This window comes from Cynocephalus volans, chromosome 15, assembly GCF_027409185.1.
Source record: "Cynocephalus volans isolate mCynVol1 chromosome 15, mCynVol1.pri, whole genome shotgun sequence".
Taxonomy (NCBI): Eukaryota; Metazoa; Chordata; class Mammalia; order Dermoptera; family Cynocephalidae; genus Cynocephalus; species Cynocephalus volans.
This window is the reverse complement of record NC_084474.1, coordinates 79,462,475-79,472,377: the sequence shown is the minus strand read 5'-3', so window position 1 is coordinate 79,472,377 and position 9,903 is coordinate 79,462,475. Positions and strand designations below refer to the sequence as shown.

The following is a 9,903-nucleotide window of genomic DNA, read 5'->3' as shown; positions in this document are numbered from 1 at the left end:
ATTTCTACCAAAATATTCTGTTATAATTTTGATTAGGATTGTGATGAATGCTTAGATCACTTTGGAGATAATTGACATTTTAATAATATTGGGTTCTCCATTTAACAAAAAACTGCAGAAAGAACCACCATATAATCCAGCAATCCCACTACTAGGTATATACACAAAAGAACAGAAATCAACATGCCGAAGAGATACCTGCACTCCCATGTTTATTGCAGCTATATTCACTATAGCAAAGATTTGGAACCAACCTAAATGTCCATCAATGAATGATTGGATAAAGAAAATGTAGTATATGTACACAATGGAATACTACTCTGCCATAAAAAAGAAAGAAATTATGGGCTGGCCCCATGGCTCACTCGGGAGAGTGCAACGCTTGGGAGCACAGCGGCTCTCCCGCTGCGGGTTCGGATCCTATATAGGAATGGCCGGTGCGCTCACTGGCTGAGCGCGGTGCGGGCGACACCAAGCCAAGGGTTGCAATCCCCTTACCGGTCACAAAAAGACAGAAAAAAAAAAAGGAAAGAAATTATGCCATTTGCAGCAACATGGATGAGCTTAGAGAAAATGATGTTAAGTGACATTAGCTGGGCACAGAAAGAGAAAAAGCACATGTTCTTACTCATACGTGGAAGCTAAAAAAGTTGATCCCATAGAAGTAGACAGTAAAATACTGGTTACTAGAGACTAGTTAGGGGAGACTAGAAAGGGGAGAGGGAAGATGGTCAGTGGATACAAAATTGTACAGATATAGGAAGAATAAGATCTAGTGTTCTATAACAATACAGAGAGACTACAGTCTACAACAAATTACTGTATAAGTTCAAGTAGCTAGTCAAGAGGATGTTGAATGTTCCCAAGACAAAGAGGCAACAAATGTTTGAGGTGATGGATATGCTAAATACTCTGATACAATCATTGCACACTGTGTAAATATACCCAAATATCACATTGTACTCCATAAATATATACAGTTATCATGGGTCAGTTAAGAAAAAAATAAGTTAAAAAGAAAAAAAATAAAGTGCCATGAGTAGATTAGAGGTTACCAGTAATGGGGGAAGGGAGAAGGAATAATGAGAAAAATCCTGCTTAATGGGTACAGAGTCTATGTTCAGGATGACAAAAAAGTTTTGGAAATAGATAGAGGTAGTAGTCACACAGCACTGTAGGAATAATTAATTCCATGCAATTGTATGTTTTAAAATGCTTAAAATGGCAATCCTTATGTTATATATGTTATATATGTTTTACCACAATTAAAAAAATGAAAAAAAAACAATAAAGTAAAATTCCTCAAAATAAGAAAGAATGAAAAGAAAATAATAATAATAATAATGATAAGTCCCCCTGTCCCTAGACAAGCTATATATCTCCATTTACTTGGGTCTTCTTTAATTTCTTACAAACACGTTTTGTAGTTTTTAACTTACAGAACTTTCTAATCTTTTATTAGATCTCTCCCAAAGTATTTCATATTTTTATGCAACCGTAAATTACATTATTTCAATTTCCAAATATTCATTGCTAATATATTTAAATACAATTGAGTTTTGTGTATTAATCTTGCATCCTGAAACTTTGCTAAACTTAGTTGTTAGTTCTAAGAGCTTTTTGGAACTTTACTGGATTTTCTCCTTAGAAAATTAGGCTACCTGCAAGTAAAAAGAGGTTTACTTCATCCTTTCCCATCTGGATTTTTTTTTCCTTGCCTAATTGCATTGGCTAGAACCTCCAGTACAATATTGGACAGAAGTGATAAGAGCAGATTCCCTGTCTTTGTCCTGATCTTGGCGGGGAATAATTCTGCCTTTCACCACTAAATACAATGCTACCTGTAAGTTTTTCATAGATGCCCTTTATTAGGTTGAGTGAGCGCCCTTGTTTCCCTAATTTTCTGAGAGTTTTTGTCAAGAATTGATGTTGCATTTTTCTCTGCCCTTGTGCCGTTTTCTCACATGCATGCCCTGATCAATACTCAGCTGAAGCCTAGTTGGGGAAAACTCTCCAGCTTTTCAGGTTCTCTCCGTGTACTGCTCTCTTTTCTCCAGTACTTTACCCCATAAACTCCAGCCACTTTGGCTTCCTCAGATTTTCAAGTCCATTTCCCAAATGCAGAGAGACCACTAGGCTCAGCCTGGGTCCCACCTACCAACAACACAACCCGAAAACTCTCTCAAGGCAGTGAGTTTGGATAACTGAAAGACTCACCTCATTTGCTTGTCTCTTGGAGATTATTGCCTTTTGTTGTCTGATGTCCAATGTCTTAAAAATTATTGTGTCATATGTTTTGTCCAATTTTTCAGTTGTTTCTGTAGAAGAGTTAACATAGTTCCTATTACCCCATCTCTGCTGGAAGCAGCAATCTCTCCTGGATAATTTTTATACATGCACATTCTTAGGGAGTATTCTATATGTAATTATGTGATAAGTCTTAAAAACCTGCATATTTTCAAAACTCCCATTGAATTTATTGATAATCCTGGCTTATGAAGTGTATATTTATTCCCCGTTTTATAGATAAGGAAACTTGAAGTCTGTGGGCTAAGTTTTAGAGCATGACTATAACCCTGAACCCAGGATCTCTGATCCTCTAGTCTTGACTTCTTCTCTCCTCCATATGTACAACCAGTGACAGTGTCTGCTACATGAGTGCTAATGCTGGAAATCCTAATTTAATTTACTATACATTTCAATAATTCTTAATCATTTAAAAATTAGAAAGACTAACTATAATAGAAATTAGGTTGCTTAATAGAAATTGGATGCTTCTTGCACCACTGTAAATATCACTTGCTTGTACCAGAAAAGGAAGGGATAATGATAGCTCTATTGTATGTGTAAGACATGATCGTCTTCTTAAAAGGAAAGCCATCAAGATTTTGATGCAGAAAATATTTACAAGCTTTCTGTTCTCTTTTTGTCTTTTAAGTGTTACTGGATACCTGTTCAAGGTAGCACCACCTCAGTAACTGTGTTTCATTGGTTATTCTTAGACATGCACTAAAACAGAGCTGAGTAATCACCTCCTCCAGTATGTCTCCTCACAAAATTCTGGGCAACTTTAGTGCTCCATTCCTGAAGGCTTATTGTTCAGGGTACATAACACTATTTTAGCCTCCTTCATGGTATACTGAGAATTTGTATTTTTATGAATAACACCTGTATCTGTATATTCTTATATAAATTTTCCCAGAAAACCTACTTCATGGAAATTATTGATTTGGTATATCCATTCCTCTTTTTCAGTTATTATAGAAATATTCAGAAATCTAGAATATATGATAATATATTAGATAATATGAAAATATAATTATGAATAAACTTATGATTGTATATTTTAAATGTATATAATATGAATATAGATTTATTTCTTTTTCTCTGGTATCTGCCTGGGGATATTTGAAAAACAGATAACTGAGTTATATTAAGTTTAATTAATATTAAACGGCATTAAGTTGGCAAGTCTTCTGTCTCCTGTGCTGCCAAATTTCCGATCTCATCGGTATCTCATGGCTTTCAGTGCCTGAATGTGTGGGGAGTTGTTTCCATTTAGGAGTTTTTTATACTGAGCACGTCTTCACTCTACAGCTACAATTCCTCAGGATTTCCCATGTACCCTCCAACACCACTGATTTTTAGAAAGTCAAAGAAAATCACTTCCTAATCCATCCACACAAATGTTAACTCATAAGGAAATTTTTTCCCTTTGCTCTTCAGATCATCTTATAAATTATTCATAGCCTGTCAAACTTACTGCATAAACAAAATACTGGAGTTTTGTTACAGTTTTTAGTTTGATTTTAAGCCCAAACTATATGTTAACTGTGAGGTTTGACTAACTCTGAGGATTTAAACCGATAGGTGGGCTGGGCTACGTGTGTATATGCAGCCTAAACTCAGACTGTCTCACCAATCTCAATACAGACCTTGATTATCCACAAGCCCAGCTGATGATGAAATCAAGCTCCTGAAACTGAGGTTCATGACATATTTTGTCTGAAGAAGGCATTAGAGATCATCGACTGCTGTATTTCTCAAATTAGTAGGGGGAGGGGAGATGGTGGTAATCGGAATTTTCCAGGGCAGTAAGGAAAAGAATGGAGAAGATTTGAGCATATATAGTTTGAAAAGACCCCTGAGGACATCCTTTGTAACCTCCCACAAGTTGCAAATTACTGATTCAAGCAATGTTTTACAGCCCTGGCTACAATTCAGATCATCTGAGGGGCTTTCAAAAATACTTACTACCTGGATCACATCACAGACCAAATTAGAATGTCTGGGTTGGACACAGCCCCAGTACTTTAAAGAATTACTAAAGAGAGCCTAAGCCCACAAAGAAAGGGTGACTTGCTAACACTGGATCCAGGATAAGTATCCAGATCCCATAAGACTGGCCACAAGGAAAGTTCCTTCCACCTCTCTCTAGCCATCTCTCCAAGTTAGAATTGCTGTGCCCTCAAGGAAAAGAAGGCAAAATTATCTTTAAATAAACAACTTTTTAAATTGTGGTAAAATATACATAAAATTTACCATCTTCATCATTTTTAAGTATACAGTTCAGCGGTGTTAATTATATTCAAATTGTTTGGCAACAGATCTCTAGAAGATGTTTATCTTGCAAGGCTGAAACTCTCAACTTCTCTGAACCTCAATTATCTCATTTGTAGATCAGAAACAACAGTTATACATATCTCAAGTTGTTCTTGAGCAGAATAAATCAGATACAACATGAGATTGGCTAGCAAGCTTTTGTACATCAAGGCCCTCAATAAGTCTTAACTTCTTTACATCTAATCCAGGAGAGAAACCTCCTCATTCACATCTTGTTAGGTCAGTGCTCAAACATTGGTCATATCTATGCAGACTTTAGTTTTGTGCTGTAGAATATGGTTATTTAGATTTTGCTATTGTGAGAACAGATTAAACAATAAGAAGAAAATCTCCCTTTTTATGCAACAATCACTAGTTTGAACAATTGTGTTGATTCGGTAAGTAGGGTGAGGAGGAAAACAAATGGTACAGCAGAAGCACTGGCTGAGAAATCAGACAATCCCCATTACTCCTCAGCCAGTAGTGGGGGCACCCATACTCCTTAGAGTGGCACTGAGCTTGATCAGCTGTAATTGCTGACTTAGGGTAAGGTGAGTGATCAGAAAAAATGTAAAGAGTAAAGAATGCAGGAACTAAGGTTTATTGACATTTTTAAAACTTTGTGTCTAGTGCAGATTTAGCCGGTTCAAATATATTATTTAATTTAAGCTTCCTAAAAATCCTATGAGGCAGATAACAGCAGCATTTTGCAAATGAGGTAAATAAGCACACAGAATATTTCCAGTCCCCATAAAATTGAAAGTGTTTAGAACACAAACTATTTGAGAAGGACAGAGGCAGATGGGACAGTCAAGATTGTCTGGACAGGGATGGTAAATGGGTTTAATCTCATGCCCTAACTGTAATGTTTTGGTAGGAATGTGTTGAGAAGGATTATGAGACTGTATCTGGACTTGGTGGCATAGAGTGTCTTGGTCATTAGTAATGCCTGCCTCAGGCACTGGAGAAGTTGTGGTAACATGGAAGGTAGATATTTGCCCTCTTGATGTAGTATCCTCTTTTTACAGAATGCATAGCTACTAAGAAGTTAATACAGTTACAATTCACAGAGTGAACTATTGCCAAAGCCTGCTTTTAATCTTAAAGTTACTGATGCTTAGCACGAGGCAACGTTTACTGTGTGGAAAACCAACCAATCAACAAATAAAAAGCAAAATAAAACAAAAAGAGATAAAGTTATTTACATTTCAGGCATTCACAGTAAAAGTATTAGGCTTAAAGGATTCTTCTTAAAACCCATAAAATCATAGTGAGCATTTCAAACTTTAGCATGCATCAATATCTCCTGGAAAGCTTTTAAAATACAAATTGCTGAGCCCAACCCACAGAATTTCTGATTCAGTAGGTCTGGGATGGAACCTGAGGATTTGCAAGTTTCCAGATTTGGCTGATGCTGCTGTTCTGAGATCACCCTTTGAGGTCTGCCACCATTTGAGGGCAGCCTGATAGTGACTTTGCCTTAATGATTGGTCTGATTTCTCTTAAAATGAAATGAATTATTCAAACATACTTTTTTAAAAATAGGTCCGGGAGTATTAATCTAAAACCCCCATAAGGTTTGTTAATAAGAAGTTCCGAAAATTGAGTCAAAAGTTGCTTAATCATGCTTTGCTTTTTTAGCATATACGCTAAAACTGGAATGATACAGTGAAGATTAGCATGGCCACTGTGCAAGGATGACATACAAATTCATGAAGCATTTCCTATTTCTTGGAACCCTTGTGCATTATTGGTGGAAATGTAAAATGGTGCAGCCTCCATGGAAAACATTATGGAGGTTCCTCAAAAAATTAAAAATAGAATTACCATATGATCCAGCAATCCTACTTTTGGGGTATATATCCAAAATAATTTAAAGCAGGATCCTGGAGAAACTTGCATAACCATGTTCATTGCAGCATTATTCACAATAGCCAAGAGGTGGAAGTAATTAAATGCCCACTGACAGATGAATGGATAGAGAAATGTGATATATGCATATAATGAAATATTATTCAACTTTAAAAAAATGGATGTTGAGAGGTCTCCAGGGCAGGAGGAAAACCTAAACTTTGTCCAATAATGGGATTCTGACATAGAAGGGCAGATGGTTGAACTATAGGGAAATCAACTGAAGACTGCAGAGACCCTGTAGGAGAATTCACTGGATACTCAGTAGGTCCTGATTCATCATCTTGGGTACAAATTCATTTTAACACTTTTTTTCATTTTTAAAAATTTATTTATTTTTTAATTGACACGTATTGGCTATACATATTTATGGGGTATAGAATTATACTTCAATACATGTACACAGTGTTTGATGATAAAATTAGGGTAATTAGCATATTCGTTATTGCAAAAATTTGTCATTTCTTTGTGATGAGAATATACAATAAATTATTAGTAATTACAGATGCCTAGCAGTACTGTATACCACTAGAACTTTTTTTTCCTATCTAGTTGTAATTTTGTGTCCATTAACCAACCTCTCCCTATCCCCCCAAATTCATTTTAATATTAGCAGTGAATCACCCTGAGGCAACATAACATCTACCGCAAAAATCCCTTTCTTTACTTTCTTTTTCTCCCTCCCATGATCACTCTAAGAACCCCAGCATTGTTTCTTGTCTTGGGCCCAAGGAGTTACAATCATGTTGGGGAGAGAGGACATAAAAGCAGCCCAATGTGCCAGGGTGCCCTCTTCTCCCTAGCCATCATTACTGTCACTGGACCATAGCATCCCTCCCAGTTCAAGAGTCCCTGAATGCAATAGTGACTGAAACAAAAACCATTATTAGTTTAAGAGGAAGGTTTCCTTTCCAGGGAGTAAGCCAGTCTCTCTTTATATAACCTGCTATGGACACATGAGAGGGGTGGCCTTGAGTCCAATGCCACAACTCGAGTGCTCGTGACCTACATCCACACACACAAACACATATGCATGGAGATTTTCACGAGACTCTTCCACAGGACAGGTAGGCAAAATTAGAAAGGATTCTAGCATCAGCCACACATTGTGCCCAGAACTAGATCTCTCTGAAATGGGTGTGGGGCGCAGGCATAAAACTACTTGATTCTATTCCAAAAGGTTGTTTCTATTTCTGCTTTCCAATCCCTAAAAAGGCAAGAATTTTAAAAAAAAAAAAAAGATCCCCACTGAGGCCACTGCTGTAACTTGCTCTTCCACTCCACTCAGCTGACAGTGGCTATGCTCATCCTTGCCTGTCTCCGCGAGGTCCGGGGAATTTCATCTTCTCCCTTCCACCTTCTCTTCCACCTCCAGGACCAAGGTCTGGCTTCCCATATTTCCCTCTTGTATCCTAAGTCAATTACTACTCCCCTTCTCCTCTTTGTTGATTCATCACTTATTCATCATTCATTCAACAGATGTTTATTGAGTCCTTTGTATGAGCTAGGCATTATTCCAAACACTGGGAATAAAAGAGTGAACAGAAGACAATCCTGCTTTCATAGAGCTTACATTCTAGTCCCAAGATCTACCTTATTTCCTGCCCCAATTATTGGTAATTCAAAAGAAACCCCATTCTATCTTGCCTCCACATCCCTCACAGATAACATCCTAAATAAAACAGCATGTCTTGGTATATTTTCAAGGTCTACACTGGTTAGTGTTTTTTATAGTCACCCTGCAAAATTTCAGAAGGAAGAAAAAAGATTTGACACGTCAGGAACAAAATTCTATTTCAGAACACAAGAATTGGAATAGGAAATAATCCTTATGGGTGCCGTGTGGAGACTGTTTCTTGAATTAATCTCAAACAAGCCTCTCTGGCTGGTGAAAAGGACTGCATATAAACCAAAGGATGACAAAACCTCGGGGCTCTAGCAGGAATACCTTGGAAGCCTTCTCAGATGGTGCATTCTACTGGATGGAATTAAGAGATGGAATCCATGGCTTCATTGCCTTTTCCTACATCCCGTAATAATTCCAAGAACCCCAGCTTGTCTCTCTTAGCTACCAAGACCAATGAAGTCTTGGATAGATGGATTTATCCAGAAATTCATTAAGTGTTGATAAGAAAAAGGAAGAGCCTTGGTAGCAGGAGCCATGTGTCCCCCATGTAGAGAAGCTATGACAGTGGTGTGGTCAGAAGCCTGCAGGGGGCTGGTGTCAAGAACTTAGAAGCAGAGAAGCAGAAGTGAAAGGAATGAAGACCCACGTGGAGCACTGAGAGTGGAAATTCAGGGCAGATCCATGAAGCATGGTGAGTCAAGACCTAGATAGACATGAGTTCATGTGAAAACCTCCCCTACTTCATCCAGCCATGGGGCACCCAGAGGACCAGAGAAAGAAGACAATAGGAAAAGTGGTCTGGACTCTGCAGTCATGCAGGTCATGGTTGGGCCCCAAGTCATAATTTTGCAATCACAGTGTGATCTCACCTCCCTGAGAATCTTAGGGTGACAATTATTTATGGGGCCACAATTATCCTGTGTGATTTGTCTTAAAAACCTAGCTGCTTCTGCCCTGCACCTCTGAGAATGACAGGAACTGACTGAATCATTCATGGTTTCCTCCATTTCACGGGTGCCTTTGTCACCCTGTTCACCAAGTCACTCCACATTCTGTTCTACTTGGTGTCTTGTGGATGGGCTATCACTGATAGACAAGCCTAAATGGCCATCTCATCAAACACAAATTAAAACTAGGTCTGCGTGACTTTGCTGGTTTAGGGCAAGGGTTAAAAAATATCTAATTTTATCAGATAGGAAATTGCAGAGGTGATGAGAGGCCCAAAGTCCTGATTATTCAATAAACGGTTGCAGAGACATCAAAAGTGCCTCAAGGTTTTAACACCTTTATTCAAATCACTTCTTTTCATGTTCATGTACTGCCTGGTCTTATTTATGGTCAGAATGACCCAATGTAACATTTCAACCTCACTTTGTGGGTTTGATCTAATTATTCATCTTTTCTGGATACCAAATTTCTCAGTGAAGAAAAACTACATTTCAGTGACAATATAAAGATTAAATGAAATAATACACACGTAGAGATTCGGCAGAGTCTACACACTATTGTAGCTTCTCAGTAAATATTTTCTCAGTAATAAATGATTGCAGACATAAGCAATCAATAAATCGGCACACCAATAAATTTTCTTTCCATTTCTTGCACTTCTTCACTCTAGAGTTGAGTTATCTAACACAGAAACATAAAAAACAATCACTATGTTTATTCTTATATAGAAATTTACAGTTTATAAAATGGGATATCTACCTCATTTGATCCTTTTAAAAGTCTTTGAAAGATAATCCAGGCAGGGGTTGTCACTT

General features: G+C 37.6%; 1 non-coding gene across 1 annotated transcript; it reads left to right on the top strand.

Moving 5' to 3' along the window:
* The first annotated feature begins 6,226 nt into the window (after positions 1-6,226).
* LOC134364285 (U6 spliceosomal RNA) lies at positions 6,227-6,334 on the top strand. Its single transcript, XR_010021827.1, has one exon. It is a non-coding gene; the product is annotated as a U6 spliceosomal RNA (small nuclear RNA).
* Positions 6,335-9,903: the final 3,569 nt, after the last annotated feature.